The sequence below is a fragment of the Carassius gibelio genome, chromosome B5, assembly GCF_023724105.1.
Source record: "Carassius gibelio isolate Cgi1373 ecotype wild population from Czech Republic chromosome B5, carGib1.2-hapl.c, whole genome shotgun sequence".
NCBI classification, from domain to species: Eukaryota; Metazoa; Chordata; class Actinopteri; order Cypriniformes; family Cyprinidae; genus Carassius; species Carassius gibelio.
In genome coordinates, this window is record NC_068400.1 from 7076606 (window position 1) to 7097286 (window position 20681).

General features: G+C 38.1%; 1 long non-coding RNA gene across 1 annotated transcript; it reads right to left on the reverse strand.

Annotated features, from left to right (window-relative positions):
• Positions 1 to 1497: 1497 nt before the first annotated feature.
• Positions 1498 to 15735, reverse strand: LOC127957882 (uncharacterized). The gene is made up of 3 exons (XR_008153885.1): positions 15627 to 15735; positions 6075 to 6251; positions 1498 to 2045 (listed from the first exon to the last, which is right to left on the reverse strand). It is a non-coding gene; the product is annotated as an uncharacterized LOC127957882 (long non-coding RNA).
• Between the last annotated feature and the right edge of the window lie 4946 nt (positions 15736 to 20681).

Consider the following 20681-nt stretch of genomic DNA (forward strand, 5'->3'; position numbering starts at 1 on the left):
AACAATTTATTCATGCATGTATATCAAATGTTTACTATTATGTCAGAATATGAATGCAATGAAACCTGACATAGAAATGTAAGAAAAGAAGTCTTTCTGTGAGTTGTGTGTCACCTATAATTTATTTCAAATATCTACATACAACAAAATGTGTGGGCATGTACTTCTCTGTGTGTGTGTGTGTGTGTGTGTGTGTGTGTAATCATGCTTATTGATTATTCATATAATAGTTGAACCATTTCATTTCTGTGTGTGAGTGTCTGTGAGCCTATTCTCCATGTTAGACAATGGCACACACAAGTTTGGCTTAATTACAACAAAGCTTTGCAGAGATATAGCCTCAGACTCATTTTGTGAAGATGCCTGACATCTGAAGCAGCGCTGTACAAAAACGGTTTCGTCTATTGACACGAAATCCATAACTTTTTGTCAGCACGGTCTGAAGATGATCTGATTCAATTTTGGTGAAAATCAGACAAACGGTTGAGGATGAGTTTAAAAAAAAAGGTTTTCAACATGAATCAAAATGGCGGACAGGAAGTTTTGCTTAATATGACATAATTGGTATGTATTTTGTCGGCATGTCCCAAGGAACATTTTGAGACATGTTTCATGATAATAGGCTAATGCAATCAAAAGTTATTAGCATTATTGGAAATGTAATAATTAGCGGTTATTGATTGGTTTATTACTCTTGACCAATAGGTGGCGCTGTGACCAAAATGATGTGGCGTGGTCAATGTGATGTGACAATGTCACATATTAAGTTTTGTGTAAATATCTCCAACCTTTGCAGAGATACAGCCTCAGATGCAGTTTGGCATCTTTCCAGCAAATTCGTTGGTATGCTAATTGAAAACAGTTACGTGTATCGACACAAATTCCATAACTTTTTGCCAGCATGGTCTGAAGATGATCCAAATCAAATTTGGTGAAAATCTGAGCAACGGTCTAGGAGGAGTTCGAAAAAGTAGGTTTTCAACATGAATCAAAATGGCGGACAGGAAATTTTGCCAAAATTGACAAATGGGGTATCGGTGTTCTCGGCATGACCCAAGGAATCTATCAACATCAGTTTTGTTACAATAGGCTAATGTATGCAAAAGTTATTAGCATTTTTCGAAAAATCGTTATAACTATTGACCACAAGGTGGCGCTGCCCCCAATTTTTTTGTGTACATTCAGGGCATGGAGCCGGACATTTTTGTAATTATTTGCGAAACGATACGGAACTTCATTCTTAAGATACAGCAATTTACAACTAAATTCAAAATGGCCGACGCCCAAAATGGCCGAATTGGGAAAATTCGGTATCATTCGACTCGGAATGATGCACTGAATCTAAAGACACCACTTTTGTGATTTTTGGCAAAACCGTTCAGAAGTTATGAGCAAAAACATGCATTTTTCATATCTCCTGACCACTAGGGGGCACAGCGCCGAAACACTGCAGGTAGTCCCAGGGAATGGTTGTTATAAGAACCACCAAGATTGGTCTCAATAGGCCAAACCGTTGCGGAGATATAGCCTCACGTTCACGTTTGCGTGCTTTTCAAAGAATTCGTTCATGAGCTATTCGGAAACGGTTTGAGAAATCAACTTGAATTCCATAACTTTTTGTCAGCATGGTCTGAAGATTATCTGATTCAATTTTCGTGACAATCGGTGCAACGGCCTAGGACGAGTTCGAAAAAGTAGGTTTTACGAACAATTGACGATAGCGAAAAAACTAAGCCTTGCGATTTTTGAATTTCGGTGTCCATTCGACTCGGCATGAGCCAAGGAATCACAGGAAAAAAGAATTTTCATTTTGTGGCTTACGGTTCAAGAGTTATTAGCATCAAGTTTTTGAAAGTTTAGACAATTGGTGGCGCTAGAGAGTTTGAGTTAGAGACTTCAAATTTGCTACGGTTAATGTTCAGACAGTCCTCTATTAGTGTGCCAAATTATACAACTTTCCCGCAATCGGTTCTATGGGCTACCATAGACTTGGGGTGGAAGAAGAAGAATAATAACGCCAACAAACACAATAGGTGCCTTCGCACCTTCGGTGCTTGGCCCCTAAATATAGCTGCAAGCAGCAATTACGGGGCCAAGCACTCCAACGGCAAATGTAGGAGCTAAGCATCGCATGAAGCATCACACCAAATTCATTAATGAGCAATAACAGCAATTTTGGAATTATTGTAATTGAAATGGCAAAAAAAAAATTATAATACCACCTCTAGTAGCATGATTACTTGGCTTATCAAGCTTGACCAATAGGTGGCACTGTTATAAAATCAATTTGGTGTACTCTGTGTGACTTTTCAATGACACACACAAAGTTTGGTGTCAATATGCCAAAGCATTCCAGGGATACAGCCTCAAGTGTCATTTTCTCATTGTGCCTCAAATTCGTCGATGTGGTATGCGAAAACGGTTTTGTCTATCGACTCAAAAGCCATAACTTTGAGTCAGCATAGTCTGAAGATCATTTGATTCGAATTTGGTGAAAATCGGACCTACGGTTGATGAGGAGTTCGACAAAGTAGGTTTTCAACATAAATCAAAATGGCGGACCGGAAGTTCAGCTTACTATGGTATATTTGGTATCTATGTTATCGGCATAAACCAGGGAATATTTTGAGCCCAGTTCCATTCGAATGGGCTAATGCAATAAAAAGTTATTAGCATTTTTACAAGTGTAATTATTCATGGTTAATGAATGGTTTATTACTCTTGACCAATAGGTGGTGCTGTCACCAAATTTCTGTGGCATGGTCAATGTGAGGTGGCGATGACACATACAAAATTTGGTGCAAATATGTCAAAGCGTTGCAGAGATACAGCCTCAAATGCATTTTGGCACCCTTCCAGCAAATTCGTTGATGCGCTAAATGAGAACTGTTTCGTATATCGACACGAAATCCATAACTTTTTGCCAGCATGGTCTGAAGATGATTCACGTCAAATTTGGTGAAAATTGGACTAACGGTCTAGGAGGAGTTCGAAAAAGTAGGTTTTCAACATTAAGCAAAATGGCAGACAGGAAGTATGGCCAATTTTCACATAATTGGTATCAATGCTCTCGGCATGACCCACAGAATATAGCGAGACCATTTTAATTTTAATAGTCTAAATTATTCAAAAGTTATTAGCATTTATGTGATATTTCATTATAACTATTGGCCACAAGGTGGCGCTGCCACCAAACTTTTTGAGTACCTTCAGGGCATGGAGCGGAATATTTTTGTAATTATTTGCGAAACGATACGATGCTGCGTTCAAAAAATACAGCATTTTAACACATAATTCAAAATGGCCGACGCCTAAAATGGCCGACACGGGAAAATTGGATATCATTCGACTCGAGATGACTCACTGATTCTAAAGAGACCAGTTGTGTGATTTTTGGCCAAACCATTCAGAAGTTATAAGCCAAAATATGCATTTTTCATATCTCCTGACCACTAGGTGGCGCTGTGTCGAAACACTGCAGGTAGTCTCAGTTCATGCTTGTTAAAACACACACCAAGTTTGGTCTCAATATGACAAACTGTTGCCGAGATATAGCCTCACGTGCATTTTTGCATGCATTTCGTCAAATTAGTTTACGTGTCATTCGACAACGGTTGGACGAATCAACTTGAATTCCATAACTTTTTGCCGGCCTGGTCTGAAGATGATCTGAGACAATTTTCGTGGCAATCAGACTAACCGTCTAGGACGAGTTCGAAAAAGTAGGTTTGTCGAATAATTGAAAATAGCGAAAAAACTAAACCTTGCGATTTTTGAATTTTGGGGTTCATTCGACTTGGCATGAGCCAAGGATTCAGAAGAAAAAAGAATTTTCATTTTCTGGCTTACGGTTCAAAAGTTATTAGCATAGAAACATTGAAAGTTTGGACAAGTGGTGGCGCTAGAGAGTTGGAGTTAGAGACTTCAAATTTGCTATAGTTAATGCTGGGACTGTCCTCTATCAGTGTGCCAAATTATACAACTTTCCCGCAATCGGTTCTATGGGCTGCCATAGACTTGCGGCGGAAGAAGAAGAAGCAGAATAATAAATATAGCTGCAAGCAGCAATAACGGGGCCAAGCACTCCAACGGCAAATGTAGTAGCTAAGCATCGCATAAAGCATCACACCAAATACATCAATGAGCAATAACAGCAATTTTGGAATTATTGTATTTGAAATGGCAAAAAAAAAAAACACCAATACCACCTCTAGTAGCATGATTACTTGGTTTATCAAGCTTGACCAATAGGTGACACTGTTATAAAATCAATTTGGTGTACTCTGTGTGACTTTTCAATGACACACACAAAGTTTGGTGTCAATATGCCAAAGCATTCCAGGGATACAGCCTCAAGTGTCATTTTCTCATTGTGCCTCAAATTCGTCGATGTGGTATGCGAAAACGGTTTTGTCTATCGACTCAAAATCCATAACTTTGAATCAGTATAGCCTGAAGATCATTTGATTCGAATTTGGTGAAAATCGGACATACGGTTGATCAGGAGTTCGAAAAAGTATGTTTTCAACATAAATCAAAATGGCGGACCGGAAGTTCAGCTTACCATGGTATATTTGGTATCTATGTTATCGGCATAAGCCAGGGAATATTTTGAGCCCAGTTTCCTTCAAATAGGCTAATGCATTAAAAAGTTATTAGCATTTTAAAAAGTGTAATTACTCATGGTTAATGAATGGTTTATTACTCTTGACCAATAGGTGGCGCTGTTACCAAATTTATGTGGTATGGTCAGTGTGAGGTGGCGATGACACATACAAAGTTTGGTGCAAATATGTCAAAGTGTTGCAGAGATACAGCCTCAAATGCATTTTGGCACCCTTCCAGCAAATTCGTTGATGCGCTAAATGAGAACCGTTACGTATATCGACACAAAATCCATAACTTTTTGCCAGCATGGTCTGAAGATGATTCACGTCAAATTTGGTGAAAATTGGGCTAACGGTCTAGGAGGAGTTCGAAAAAGTAGGTTTTCAACATTAAGCAAAATGGCGGACAGGAAGTAAGGCCAATTTTCACATTATTGGTATCAATACTCTCGGCATGACCCACAGAATATAGCGAGACCATTTTAATTTTAATAGACTAATTTATTCAAAAGTTATTAGCATTTATGTGATATTTCATTATAACTATTGGCCACAAGGTGGCGCTGCCACCAAACTTTTTGAGTACCTTCAGGGCATGGAGCCGAATATTTTTGTAATTATTTGCGAAACGATACGATGCTGCGTTAAAATAATACAGCATTTTAAATCGTAATTCAAAATGGCCGACGACTAAAATGGCCGACACAGGAAAATTGGATATCATTTGACTCAACATGACTCACTGAATCTAAAGAGACCAGTTGTGTGATTTTTGGCCAAACCATTCAGTAGTTATAAGCCAAAATATGCATTTTTCATATCTCCTGACCACTAGGTGGCGCTGTGTCGAAACACTGCAGGTAGTCTCAGTTCATGCTTGTTATAACACACGCCAAGTTTGGTCTCAATATGACAAACCGTTGCCGGGATATAGCCTCACGTGCATGTTTGCGTGCTTTTCGTCAAATTTGTTTACGTGTCATTCAACAACAGTTGGACGAATCAACTTGAATTCCATAACTTTTTGCCAGCATGGTCTGAAGATGATCTGAGCCAATTTTCGTGGCAATCGGACTAACCGTCTAGGACGAGTTCGAAAAAGTAGGTTTTTCGAATAATTGAAAATAGCGAAAAAACTAAACCTTGCGATTTTTGAATTTTGGGGTTCATTCGACTTGGCATGAGCCAAGGATTCAGAGGAAAAAAGAATTTCCATTTTCTGGCTTACGGTTCAAAAGTTATTAGCATACAAACATTGAAAGTTTGGACAAGTGGTGGCGCTAGAGAGTAGGAGATAGAAACTTCAAATTTGCTATAGTTAATGTTGGGACTGTCCTCTATCAGTGTGCCAAATTATACAACTTTCCCGCAATCGGTTCTATGGGCTGCCATAGACTTGCGGCGGAAGAAGAAGAAGAAGAAGCAGAATAATAATAACGCCAACGGAAACAATAGGTGCCTACGCACCTTCGGTGCTTGGCCCCTAAATATAGCTGCAAGCAGCAATTACGGGGCCAAGCACTCCAACGGCAAATGTAGGAGCTAAGCATGGCATGAAGCATCACACCAAATACATTAATGAGCAATAACAGTAATTTTGGAATTATTGTAATTGAAATGGCAAAAAAAAAATCATAATACCACCTCTAGAAGCATGATTACTTGGCTTATAAAGTTTAACCAATAGGTGGCACTGTTATGAAATCAATTTGGTGTACTCTGTTTGACTTTTCAATGACACACACAAAGTTTGGTGTTAATATGCCACAGCATTCCAGAGATGCAGCCTCAAGTGTCATTTTGTCATTGTGTTTCAACTTCGTCGCTTTGGTATGCGAAAACGGTTTTGTCTATCGACACAAAATCCATAACTTTGTGTCAACATAGTCTGAAGATCATCTGATTCGAATTTGGTGAAAATTGGACATACGGTTCATGAGGAGTTCGAAAAAGTAGGTTTTCCACATAAATCAAAATGGTGGACCGGAACTTCAGTAAACACTGGCATATTTGGTATCTATGTTATCGGCATAAGCCAGGGAATATTTTGAGCCCAGTTTCTTTGCAATAGGCTAATGGACTAAAAAGTTATTAGCATTTTAAAAAGTGTAATTACTCATGGTTAATGAATGGTTTATTACTCTTGACCAATAGGTGGCGCTGTTACCAAATTTATGTGGCATGGTCAGTGTGAGGTGGCGATGACACATACAAAGTTTGGTGCAAATATGTCAAAGTGTTGCAGAGATACAGCCTCAAATGCATTTTGGCACCCTTCCAGCAAATTCGTTGATGCGCTAAATGAGAACCGTTACGTATATCGACACAAAATCCATAACTTTTTGCCAGCATGGTCTGAAGATGATTCACGTCAAATTTGGTGAAAATTGGGCTAACGGTCTAGGAGGAGTTCGAAAAAGTAGGTTTTCAACATTAAGCAAAATGGCGGACAGGAAGTAAGGCCAATTTTCACATTATTGGTATCAATACTCTCGGCATGACCCACAGAATATAGCGAGACCATTTTAATTTTAATAGACTAATTTATTCAAAAGTTATTAGCGTTTATGTGATATTTCATTATAACTATTGGCCACAAGGTGGCGCTGCCACCAAACTTTTTGAGTACCTTCAGGGCATGGAGCCGAATATTTTTGTAATTATTTGCGAAACGATACGATGCTGCGTTCAAAAAATACAGCATTTAGAAACATAATTCAAAATGGCCGACGCCTAAAATGGCCGACACAGGAAAATTGAATATCATTCGACTCGACATGACTCACTGAATCTAAAGAGACCAGTTGTGTGATTTTTGGCCAAACCATTCAGTAGTTATAAGCCAAAATATGCATTTTTCATATCTCCTGACCACTAGGTGGCGCTGTGTCGAAACACAGCAGGTAGTCTCAGTTCATGCTTGTTATAACACACGCCAAGTTTGGTCTCAATATGACAAACCGTTGCCGGGATATAGCCTCACGTGCATGTTTGCGTGCTTTTCGTCAAATTTGTTTACATGTCATTCGACAACAGTTGGACGAATCAACTTGAATTCCATAACTTTTTGCCAGCATCGTCTGAAGATGATCTGAGCCAATTTTCGTGGCAATCGGACTAACCGTCTAGGACGAGTTCGAAAAAGTAGGTTTTTCGAATAATTGAAAATAGCGAAAAAACTAAACCTTGCGATTTTTGAATTTTAGGGTTCATTCGACTTGGCCTGAGCCAAGGATTCAGAGGAAAAAAGAATTTCCATTTTCTGGCTTACGGTTCAAAAGTTATTAGCATACAAACATTGAAAGTTTGGACAAGTGGTGGCGCTAGAGAGTAGGAGTTAGAGGCTTCAAATTTGCTATAGTTAATGTTGGGACTGTCCTCTATCAGTGTGCCAAATTATACAACTTTCCCGCAAACGGTTCTATGGGCTGCCATAGACTTGCGGCGGAAGAAGAAGAAGAAGAATAATAATAATAAATATAGCTGCAAGCAGCAATTACGGGGCCAAGCACTCCAACGGCAAATGTAGGAGCTGAGCATCGCATAAAGCATCACACCAAATACATTAATGAGCAATAACAGCAATTTTGGAATTATTGTATTTGAAATGGCAAAAAAAAAAAAAAAAAACACCAATACCACCTCTAGTAGCATGATTACTTGGTTTATCAAGCTTGACCAATAGGTGACACTGTTATAAAATCAATTTGGTGTACTCTGTGGGACTTTTCAATGACACACACAAAGTTTGGTGTCAATATGCCAAAGCATTCCAGGGATACAGCCTCAAGTGTCATTTTCTCATTGTGCCTCAAATTCGTCGATGTGGTATGCGAAAACGGTTTTGTCTATCGACTCAAAATCCATAACTTTGAATCAGTATAGCCTGAAGATCATTTGATTCGAATTTGGTGAAAATCGGACATACGGTTTATCAGGAGTTCGAAAAAGTATGTTTTCAACATAAATCAAAATGGCGGACCGGAAGTTCAGCTTACCGTGGTATATTTGGTATCTATGTTATCGGCATAAGCCAGGGAATATTTTGAGCCCAGTTTCCTTCAAATAGGCTAATGCATTAAAAAGTTATTAGCATTTTAAAAAGTGTAATTACTCATGGTTAATGAATGGTTTATTACTCTTGACCAATAGGTGGCGCTGTTACCAAATTTATGTGGCATGGTCAGTGTGAGGTGGCGATGACACATACAAAGTTTGGTGCAAATATGTCAAAGTGTTGCAGAGATACAGCCTCAAATGCATTTTGGCACCCTTCCAGCAAATTCGTTGATGCGCTAAATGAGAACCGTTACGTATATCGACACAAAATCCATAACTTTTTGCCAGCATGGTCTGAAGATGATGCACGTCAAATTTGGTGAAAATTGGGCTAACGGTCTAGGAGGAGTTCGAAAAAGTAGGTTTTCAACATTAAGCAAAATGGCGGACAGGAAGTAAGGCCAATTTTCACATTATTGGTATCAATACTCTCGGCATGACCCACAGAATATAGCGAGACCATTTTAATTTTAATAGACTAATTTATTCAAAAGTTATTAGCATTTATGTGATATTTCATTATAACTATTGACCACAAGGTGGCGCTGCCACCAAACTTTTTGAGTACCTTCAGGGCATGGAGCCGAATATTTTTGTAATTATTTGCGAAACGATACGATGCTGCGTTCAAAAAATACAGCATTTTAAATCATAATTCAAAATGGCCGACGCCTAAAATGGCCGACACAGGAAAATTGGATATCATTTGACTCGACATGACTCACTGAATCTAAAGAGACCAGTTGTGTGATTTTTGGCCAAACCATTCAGTAGTTATAAGCCAAAATATGCATTTTTCATATCTCCTGACCACTAGGTGGCGCTGTGTCGAAACACTGCAGGTAGTCTCAGTTCATGCTTGTTATAACACAAGCCAAGTTTGGTCTCAATATGACAAACCGTTGCCGGGATATAGCCTCACGTGCATGTTTGCGTGCTTTTCGTCAAATTTGTTTACGTGTCATTCGACAACAGTTGGACGAATCAACTTGAATTCCATAAGTTTTTGCCAGCATGGTCTGAAGATGATCTGAGCCAATTTTCGTGGCAATCGGACTAACCGTCTAGGACGAGTTCGAAAAAGTAGGTTTTTCGAATAATTGAAAATAGCGAAAAAACTAAACCTTGCGATTTTTGAATTTTGGGGTCCATTCGACTTGGCATGAGCCAAGGATTCAGAGGAAAAAAGAATTTCCATTTTCTGGCTTACGGTTCAAAAGTTATTAGCATACAAACATTGAAAGTTTGGACAAGTGGTGGCGCTAGAGAGTAGGAGATAGAGACTTCAAATTTGCTATAGTTAATGTTGGGACTGTCCTCTATCAGTGTGCCAAATTATACAACTTTCCCGCAATCGGTTCTATGGGCTGCCATAGACTTGCGGCGGAAGAAGAAGAATAATAAATATAGCTGCAAGCAGCAATCACGGGGCCAAGCATTCCAGCGGCAACATCAGGAGCTAAGCATATGTAGCATCAGACCAAATGCAACGAGTAAGAAAAGCAATTATTGGAAGAGTGTAATTGAAACAGCCAGTAAAACTCCAGTAAAATGATGCATTATCATTTTTGGAAAATAGGTGGCGCTGTAATCAAATCGCTTTGTTGTGTTCTGTGGGAGGTGACAATGTTGTGGGCAATTTCTTTCAAAGTACTTAAAGACCTTTAGGGCAATGAGTCGAACATGCCCACCGAGTTTCGTTCCGATCGACTTCCATTAACCTTGTCAAATAGGTGCTTAAAGTTGTTTGGCCAATGGCGGCCATGTTTTTTAAGATAAGTGAAATTCCTCATAGAGCACTTGTGCCACATTGGGCCATATCAATTTTCAAGATGATTGGATCAACGGTTGCTTAGTTATAGCCATTTGATTTTTTTTCATCCTGTAGCGCCACCAAGTGGCAGATATGGAAAAAAAAAATAATTTGACTAAAGTTTTTGTTCATGTATATGAGTTCTGAGTTTGGTGAAGAAATCTCATTTTGTTCCCGAGTTATAGCCTTTTTCGTAAAATTGGTCCACGAATTTGAATGTTTTGGGTCACCTGGTTTTTTGTTCAGTCTTGATCAAACCACTGCAATAATATTCTCTGGACTCTCTAGATCAATAATTTTCAAAAATATGTTGCATTTTGTCCTTTGGTTAGCTATAAGAGGTCATTTAGGAAAGGGCCGTGGCCACATGTAGCCTAAAGCCTATAAAACTGAAACAAAAACTCAAAACTTTATGAAACTTGGTTATAACATGTGAAAGATGACCCACCAAGCATGCAAAGTTTCATTAAGATCAGAAAATAGCTGGTGCTATAACAGTTAAAATGGCCTAAAAAACTAAAGATTTCTGTTGTGAATGGCATTAAAGTGCAAAAAAAAAAAGGGGTAATATAATCACACATGCATTTGATCTGTATTTTTTCTAAACAATCATGCAAAATTTAACAGATATTAGGTAAAAAAGAACACTGTAATATTTATAAAGCTTCAAAACCCAGTGTTGAATAAAAAATTGCAATTATAACCACTAGATGTCACCGGAAGACCACTAATGAGCTCAGTAAAGACTAAAACATTACAGTTTATGGGCATGTTGAGGGATTCATCTAGAAAAAATGTATATTACTATTATTTAATATTACTGTTCAAGCATTTCAGATCACATTGAGTCAAAGTTTACCAATTTATTCATACAGATATATCTAATGTTTATAATTATGCCAGATTATGATTGCAATGAAACCTGAAAAATGACATAGAAGCCCATAAAAACAGAAGACTTGCAATAGGTTTTATCACCCATCATTTATTTTAATTATCTATGTATATAACAAAATGTGTGCATCTGTGTGTGGGTTTAAGCATGCTTATTGAGTATTAATATACTAGTTTAAACATTTCATGTTTGTGTGTGTCTGTAATTCTGTTCTATTCTTTTACTGTCAGCCATATCTAGGTTATTTAAAATCAGTGCAGTACTATTATCTAGACTGTGAAATTATACATAAATTGCGTATGCTTCTTTGGAATGAAATTAAGACAACATATAACAGTTATAAAGGTTAAAGAGACAGTGTTGTATGATAAATTGCATTTACGACCACTAGATGTCACTGGAAGACCACTAATGGGCTTTGCAGAGATATAGCCTCAGACTCATTTTGTGAAGATGCCTGACATCTGAAGCAGCGCTGTACAAAAACGGTTTCGTCTATTGACACGAAATCCATAACTTTTTGTCAGCACGGTCTGAAGATGATCTGATTCAATTTTGGTGAAAATCAGACAGACGGTTGAGGATGAGTTTAAAAAAAAAGGTTTTCAACATGAATCAAAATGGCGGACAGGAAGTTTTGCTTAATATGACATAATTGGTATGTATGTTGTCGGCATGTCCCAAGGAACATTTTGAGACATGTTTCATGATAATAGGCTAATGCAATCAAAAGTTATTAGCATTATTGGAAATGTAATAATTAGCGGTTTTTGATTGGTTTATTACTCTTGACCAATAGGTGGCGCTGTGACCAAAATGATGTGGCGTGGTCAATGTGATGTGACAATGTCACATATTAAGTTTTGTGTAAATATCTCCAACCTTTGCAGAGATACAGCCTCAGATGCAGTTTGGCATCTTTCCAGCAAATTCGTTGGTACGCTAATTGAAAACGGTTACGTGTATCGACACAAATTCCATAACTTTTTGCCAGCATGGTCTGAAGATGATCCAAATCAAATTTGGTGAAAATCTGAGCAACGGTCTAGGAGGAGTTCGAAAAAGTAGGTTTTCAACATGAATCAAAATGGCGGACAGGAAATTTTGCCAAAATTGACAAATGGGGTATCGGTGTTCTCGGCATGACCCAAGGAATCTATCAACATCAGCTTTGTTACAATAGGCTAATGTATGCAAAAGTTATTAGGATTTTTCGAAAAAATCGTTATAACTATTGACCACAAGGTGGCGCTGCCCCCAATTTTTTTGTGTACATTCAGGGCATGGAGCCGGACATTTTTGTAATTATTTGCGAATCGATACGGAACTTCATTCTTAAGATACAGCAATTTACAACTAAATCCAAAATGGCCGACGCCCAAAATGGCCGAATTGGGAAAATTCGGTATCATTCGACTCGGAATGATGCACTGAATCTAAAGACACCACTTTTGTGATTTTTGGCAAAACCGTTCAGAAGTTATGAGCAAAAACATGCATTTTTCATATCTCCTGACCACTAGGGGGCACAGCGCCGAAACACTGCAGGTAGTCCCAGGGAATGGTTGTTATAAGACCCACCAAGATTGATCTCAATAGGCCAAACCGTTGCGGAGATATAGCCTCACGTTCACGTTTGCGTGCTTTTCGAAGAATTCGTTCATGAGCTATTCGGAAACGGTTTGAGAAATCAACTTGAATTCCATAACTTTTTGCCAGCATGGTCTGAAGATTATCTGATTCAATTTTCGTGACAATCGGTGCAACGGCCTAGGACGAGTTCGAAAAAGTAGGTTTTACGAACAATTGACGATAGCGAAAAAACTAAGCCTTGCGATTTTTGAATTTCGGTGTCCATTCGACTCGGCATGAGCCAAGGAATCAGAGGAAAAAAGAATTTTCATTTTGTGGCTTACGGTTCAAGAGTTATTAGCATCAAGTTTTTGAAAGTTTAGACAATTGGTGGCGCTAGAGAGTTTGAGTTAGAGACTTCAAATTTGCTACGGTTAATGTTCAGACAGTCCTCTATTAGTGTGCCAAATTGTACAACTTTCCCGCAATCGGTTCTATGGGCTACCATAGACTTGGGGTGGAAGAAGAAGAATAATAATAATAAATATAGCTGCAAGCAGCAATTACGGGGCCAAGCACTCCAACGGCAAATGTAGTAGCTAAGCATCGCATAAAGCATCACACCAAATACATTAATGAGCAATAACAGCAATTTTGGAATTATTGTATTTGAAATGGCAAAAAAAAAAAACATCAATACCACCTCTAGTAGCATGATTACTTGGTTTATCAAGCTTGACCAATAGGTGACACTGTTATAAAATCAATTTGGTGTACTCTGTGTGACTTTTCAATGACACACACAAAGTTTGGTGTCAATATGCCAAAGCATTCCAGGGATACAGCCTCAAGTGTCATTTTCTCATTGTGCCTCAAATTCGTCGATGTGGTATGCGAAAACGGTTTTGTCTATCGACTCAAAATCCATAACTTTGAATCAGTATAGCCTGAAGATCATTTGATTCGAATTTGGTGAAAATCGGACATACGGTTGATCAGGAGTTCGAAAAAGTATGTTTTCAACATAAATCAAAATGGCGGACCGGAAGTTCAGCTTACCGTGATATATTTGGTATCTATGTTATCGGCATAAGCCAGGGAATATTTTGAGCCCAGTTTCCTTCAAATAGGCTAATGCATTAAAAAGTTATTAGCATTTTAAAAAGTGTAATTACTCATGGTTAATGAATGGTTTATTACTCTTGACCAATAGGTGGCGCTGTTACCAAATTTATGTGGCATGGTCAGTGTGAGGTGGCGATGACACATACAAAGTTTGGTGCAAATATGTCAAAGTGTTGCAGAGATACAGCCTCAAATGCATTTTGGCACCCTTCCAGCAAATTCGTTGATGCGCTAAATGAGAACCGTTACGTATATCGACACAAAATCCATAACTTTTTGCCAGCATGGTCTGAAGATGATTCACGTCAAATTTGGTGAAAATTGGGCTAACGGTCTAGGAGGAGTTCGAAAAAGTAGGTTTTCAACATTAAGCAAAATGGCGGACAGGAAGTAAGACCAATTTTCACATTATTGGTATCAATACTCTTGGCATGACCCACAGAATATAGCGAGACCATTTTAATTTTAATAGACTAATTTATTCAAAAGTTATTAGCGTTTATGTGATATTTCATTATAACTATTGGCCACAAGGTGGCGCTGCCACCAAACTTTTTGAGTACCTTCAGGGCATGGAGCCGAATATTTTTGTAATTATTTGCGAAACGATACGATGCTGCGTTCAAAAAATACAGCATTTTGAAACATAATTCAAAATGGCCGACGCCTAAAATGGCCGACACAGGAAAATTGGATATCATTCGACTCGACATGACTCACTGAATCTAAAGAGACCAGTTGTGTGATTTTTGGCCAAACCATTCAGTAGTTATAAGCCAAAATATGCATTTTTCATATCTCCTGACCACTAGGTGGCGCTGTGTCGAAACACAGCAGGTAGTCTCAGTTCATGCTTGTTATAACACACGCCAAGTTTGGTCTCAATATGACAAACCGTTGCCGGGATATAGCCTCACGTGCATGTTTGCGTGCTTTTCGTCAAATTTGTTTACGTGTCATTCGACAACAGTTGGACGAATCAACTTGAATTCCATAACTTTTTGCCAGCATGGTCTGAAGATGATCTGAGCCAATTTTCGTGGCAATCGGACTAACCGTCTAGGACGAGTTCGAAAAAGTAGGTTTTTCGAATAATTGAAAATAGCGAAAAAACTAAACCTTGCGATTTTTGAATTTTAGGGTTCATTCGACTTGGCCTGAGCCAAGGATTCAGAGGAAAAAAGAATTTCCATTTTCTGGCTTACGGTTCAAAAGTTATTAGCATACAAACATTGAAAGTTTGGACAAGTGGTGGCGCTAGAGAGTAGGAGTTAGAGGCTTCAAATTTGCTATAGTTAATGTTGGGACTGTCCTCTATCAGTGTGCCAAATTATACAACTTTCCCGCAAACGGTTCTATGGGCTGCCATAGACTTGCGGCGGAAGAAGAAGAAGAAGAAATATAGCTGCAAGCAGCAATTACGGGGCCAAGCACTCCAACGGCAAATGTAGGAGCTAAGCATGGCATGAAGCATCACACCAAATACATTAATGAGCAATAACAGTAATTTTGGAATTATTGTAATTGAAATGGCAAAAAAAAATCATAATACCACCTCTAGTAGCATGATTACTTGGCTTATAAAGTTTGACCAATAGGTGGCACTGTTATGAAATCAATTTGGTGTACTCTGTTTGACTTTTCAATGACACACACAAAGTTTGGTGTTAATATGCCACAGCATTCCAGAGATGCAGCCTCAAGTGTCATTTTGTCATTGTGTTTCAAATTCGTCGCTTTGGTATGCGAAAACGGTTTTGTCTATCGACACAAAATCCATAACTTTGTGTCAACATAGTCTGAAGATCATCTGATTCGAATTTGGTGAAAATTGGACATACGGTTCATGAGGAGTTCGAAAAAGTAGGTTTTCCACATAAATCAAAATGGTGGACCGGAACTTCAGTAAACACTGGCATATTTGGTATCTATGTTATCGGCATAAGCCAGGGAATATTTTGAGCCCAGTTTCGTTGCAATAGGCTAATGGACTAAAAAGTTATTAGCATTTTAAAAAGTGTAATTACTCATGGTTAATGAATGGTGTATTACTCTTGACCAATAGGTGGCGCTGTTACCAAATTTATGTGGCATGGTCAGTGTGAGGTGGCGATGACACATACAAAGTTTGGTGCAAATATGTCAAAGTGTTGCAGAGATACAGCCTCAAATGCATTTTGGCACCCTTCCAGCAAATTCGTTGATGCGCTAAATGAGAACCGTTATGTATATCGACACAAAATCCATAACTTTTTGCCAGCATGGTCTGAAGATGATTCACGTCAAATTTGGTGAAAATTGGGCTAACGGTCTAGGAGGAGTTCGAAAAAGTAGGTTTTCAACATTAAGCAAAATGGCGGACAGGAAGTAAGGCCAATTTTCACATTATTGGTATCAATACTCTCGGCATGACCCACAGAATATAGCGAGACCATTTTAATTTTAATAGACTAATTTATTCAAAAGTTATTAGCGTTTATGTGATATTTCATTATAACTATTGGCCACAAGGTGGCGCTGCCACTAAACTTTTTGAGTACCTTCAGGGCATGGAGCCGAATATTTTTGTAATTATTTGCGAAACGATACGATGCTGCGTTCAAAAAATACAGCATTTTGAAACATAATTCAAAATGGCCGACGCCTAAAATGGCCGACACAGGAAAATTGGATATCATTCGACTCGACATGACTCACTGAATCTAAAGAGACCAGTTGTGTGATTTTTGGCCAAACCATTCAGTAGTTATAAGCCAAAATATGCATTTTTCATATCTCCTGACCACTAGGTGGCGCTGTGTCGAAACACAGCAGGTAGTCTCAGTTCATGCTTGTTATAACACACGCCAAGTTTGGTCTCAATATGACAAACCGTTGCCGGGATATAGCCTCACGTGCATGTTTGCGTGCTTTTCGTCAAATTTGTTTACGTGTCATTCGACAACAGTTGGACGAATCAACTTGAATTCCATAACTTTTTGCCAGGATGGTCTGAAGATGATCTGAGCCAATTTTCGTGGCAATCGGACTAACCGTCTAGGACGAGTTCGAAAAAGTAGGTTTTTCGAATAATTGAAAATAGCGAAAAAACTAAACCTTGCGATTTTTGAATTTTAGGGTTCATTCGACTTGGCCTGAGCCAAGGATTCAGAGGAAAAAAGAATTTCCATTTTCTGGCTTACGGTTCAAGAGTTATTAGCATACAAACATTGAAAGTTTGGACAAGTGGTGGCGCTAGAGAGTAGGAGTTAGAGGCTTCAAATTTGCTATGGTTAATGTTGGGACTGTCCTCTATCAGTGTGCCAAATTATACAACTTTCCCGCAAACGGTTCTATGGGCTGCCATAGACTTGCGGCGGAAGAAGAAGAAGAAGAATAATAATAATAACGCCAACGAAAACAATAGGTGCCTACGCACCTTCGGTGCTTGGCCCCTAATAATAATAACGCCAACGAAAACAATAGGTGCCTACGCACCTTCGGTGCTTGGCCCCTAATAATAACGCCAACAAACACAATAGGTGCCTTCGCACCTTCGGTGCTTGGCCCCTAATAACGCCAACAAACACAATAGGTGCCTTCGCACCTTCGGTGCTTGGCCCCTAAATATAGCTGCAAGCAGCAATCACGGGGCCAAGCATTCCAGCGGCAACATCAGGAGCTAAGCATATGTAGCATCAGACCAAATGCAACAATGAATAATGAAATTAATAATTGCATGATTGTAATTGAAATGGCTGAAATCGTTAATAAAAGTTCCACAGCGAGGAGCTAAGCATGGCATGGAGCATCAGACCAAATGCAACGAGTAAGAAAAGCAATTATTGGAAGAGTGTAATTGAAACAGCCAGTAAAACTCCAGTAAAATGATGCATTATCATTTTTGGAAAATAGTTGGCGCTGTAATCAAATCGCTTTGTTGTGTTCTGTGGGAGGTGACAATGTTGTGGGCAATTTCTTTCAAAATACTTACAGACCTTTAGGGCAATGAGTCGAACATGCCCACCGTGTTTCGTTCCGATCGACTTCCATTAACCTTGTCAAATAGGTGCTTAAAGTTGTTTGGCCAATGGCGGCCATGTTTTTTAAGATAAGTGAAATTCCTCATAGAGCACTTGTGCCACATTGGGCCATATCAATTTTCAAGTTGATTGGATCAACGGTTGCTTAGTTATAGCCATTTGATTTTTTTTCATCCTGTAGCGCCACTAAGTGGCAGATATGGAAAAAAAAATAATAATTTGACTAAAGTTTTTGTTCATGCATATGAGTTCTGAGTTTGGTGAAGATATCTCATTTTGTTCCCGAGTTATAGCCTTTTTCATAAAATTGGTCCACGAATTTGAATGTTTTGGGTCACCTGGTTTTTTGTTCAGTCTTGATCAAACCACTGCAGTAATATTCTCAGGACTCTCTAGATCAATAACTTTGAAAAAATATGTTGTATTTTGTCCTTTGGTTAGATATCATTTAAACAGGCCTAAAAAACAAAAGATTTCTGTTGTGAATGGCATTAAACTGCAAAAAAAAAGGGGGTAATATAATCACACATGCATTAGATCTGTATTTTTTCTAAACAATCATGCAAAATTTAACAGAGATTAGGTAAAAAAGAACACTGTAATATTTATAAAGCTTCAAAACCCAGTGTTGAATAAAAAATTGCAATTATAACCACTAGATGTCACCGGAAGACCACTAATGAGCTCACTAAAGACTAAAACATTACAGTTTATGGGCTTGTTGAGGGATTCATCTAGAAAAAATGTATATTACTATTATTTAATATTACTGTTCAAGCATTTCAGATCACATTGAGTCAAAGTTTACCAATTTTTTCATACAGATATATCTAATGTTTATAATTATGCCAGATTATGATTGCAATGAAACCTGAAAAATAGAACATAGAAGCCCATAAAAACAGAAGACTTGCAATAGGTTTTATCACCCATCATTTATTTTAATTATCTATATATATAACAAAATGTGTGCATCTGTGTGTGGGTTTAAGCATGCTTATTGAGTATTAATATAGTAGTTTAAACATTTCATGTTTGTGTGTGTCTGTAATTCTGTTCTATTCTTTTACTGTCAGCCATATCTAGGTTATTTAAAATCAGTGCAGTACTATTATCCAGACTGTGAAATTATACATAAATTGCGTATGCTTCTTTGGAATGAAATTAAGACAACATATAACAGTTATAAAGGTTAAAGAGACAGTGTTGTATGATAAATTGCATTTACGACCACTAGATGTCACTGGAAGACCACTAATGGGCTCACTAAAGACTAAAACATTACAGTTCATTGTCTCGATGATTGATTCATCTAGAAAAATATATATTACTATTATTTAATATTACTGTTCAAGCATTTAAGATCACATTGAGTGAAAGTTCAACAATTTATTCATACATGTATATCAAATGTTTACTATTATGTCAGAATATGAATGCAATGAAACCTGACATAGAAATGTAAGAAAAGAAGTCTTTCTGTGAGTTGTGTGTCACCTATAATTTATTTCAAATATCTACATACAACAAAATGTGTGGGCATGTACTTCTCTCTGTGTGTGTGTGTGTGTGTAATCATGCTTATTGATTATTCATATAATAGTTGAACCATTTCATTTCTGTGTGTGAGTGTCTGTGAGCCTATTCTCCATGTTAGACAATGGCACACACAAGTTTGGCTTAATTACAACAAAGCTTTGCAGAGATATAGCCTCAGGCTCATTTTGTTAAGATGCCTGACATCTGAAGCAGCGCTGTACAAAAACGGTTTCGTCTATTGACACGAAATCCATAACTTTTTGTCAGCACGGTCTGAAGATGATCTGATTCAATTTTGGTGAAAATCAGACAAACGGTTGAGGATGAGTTTAAAAAAAAAGGTTTTCAACATGAATCAAAATGGCGGACAGGAAGTTTTGCTTAATATGACATAATTGGTATGTATGTTGTCGGCATGTCCCAAGGAACATTTTGAGACATGTTTCATGATAATAGGCTAATGCAATCAAAAGTTATTAGCATTATTGGAAATGTAATAATTAGCGGTTATTGATTGGTTTATTACTCTTGACCAATAGGTGGCGCTGTGACCAAAATGATGTGGCGTGGTCAATGTGATGTGACAATGTCACATATTAAGTTTTGTGTAAATATCTCCAACCTTTGCAGAGATACAGCCTCAGATGCAGTTTGGCATCTTTCCAGCAAATTCGTTGGTACGCTAATTGAAAACGGTTACGTGTATCGACACAAATTCCATAACTTTTTGCCAGCATGGTCTGAAGATGATCCAAATCAAATTTGGTGAAAATCTGAGCAACGGTCTAGGAGGAGTTCGAAAAAGTAGGTTTTCAACATGAATCAAAATGGCGGACAGGAAATTTTGCCAAAATTGACAAATGGGGTATCGGTGTTCTCGGCATGACCCAAGGAATCTATCAACATCAGCTTTGTTACAATAGGCTAATGTATGCAAAAGTTATTAGCATTTTTCGAAAAAATCGTTATAACTATTGACCACAAGGTGGCGCTGCCCCCAATTTTTTTGTGTACATTCAGGGCATGGAGCCGGACATTTTTGTAATTAT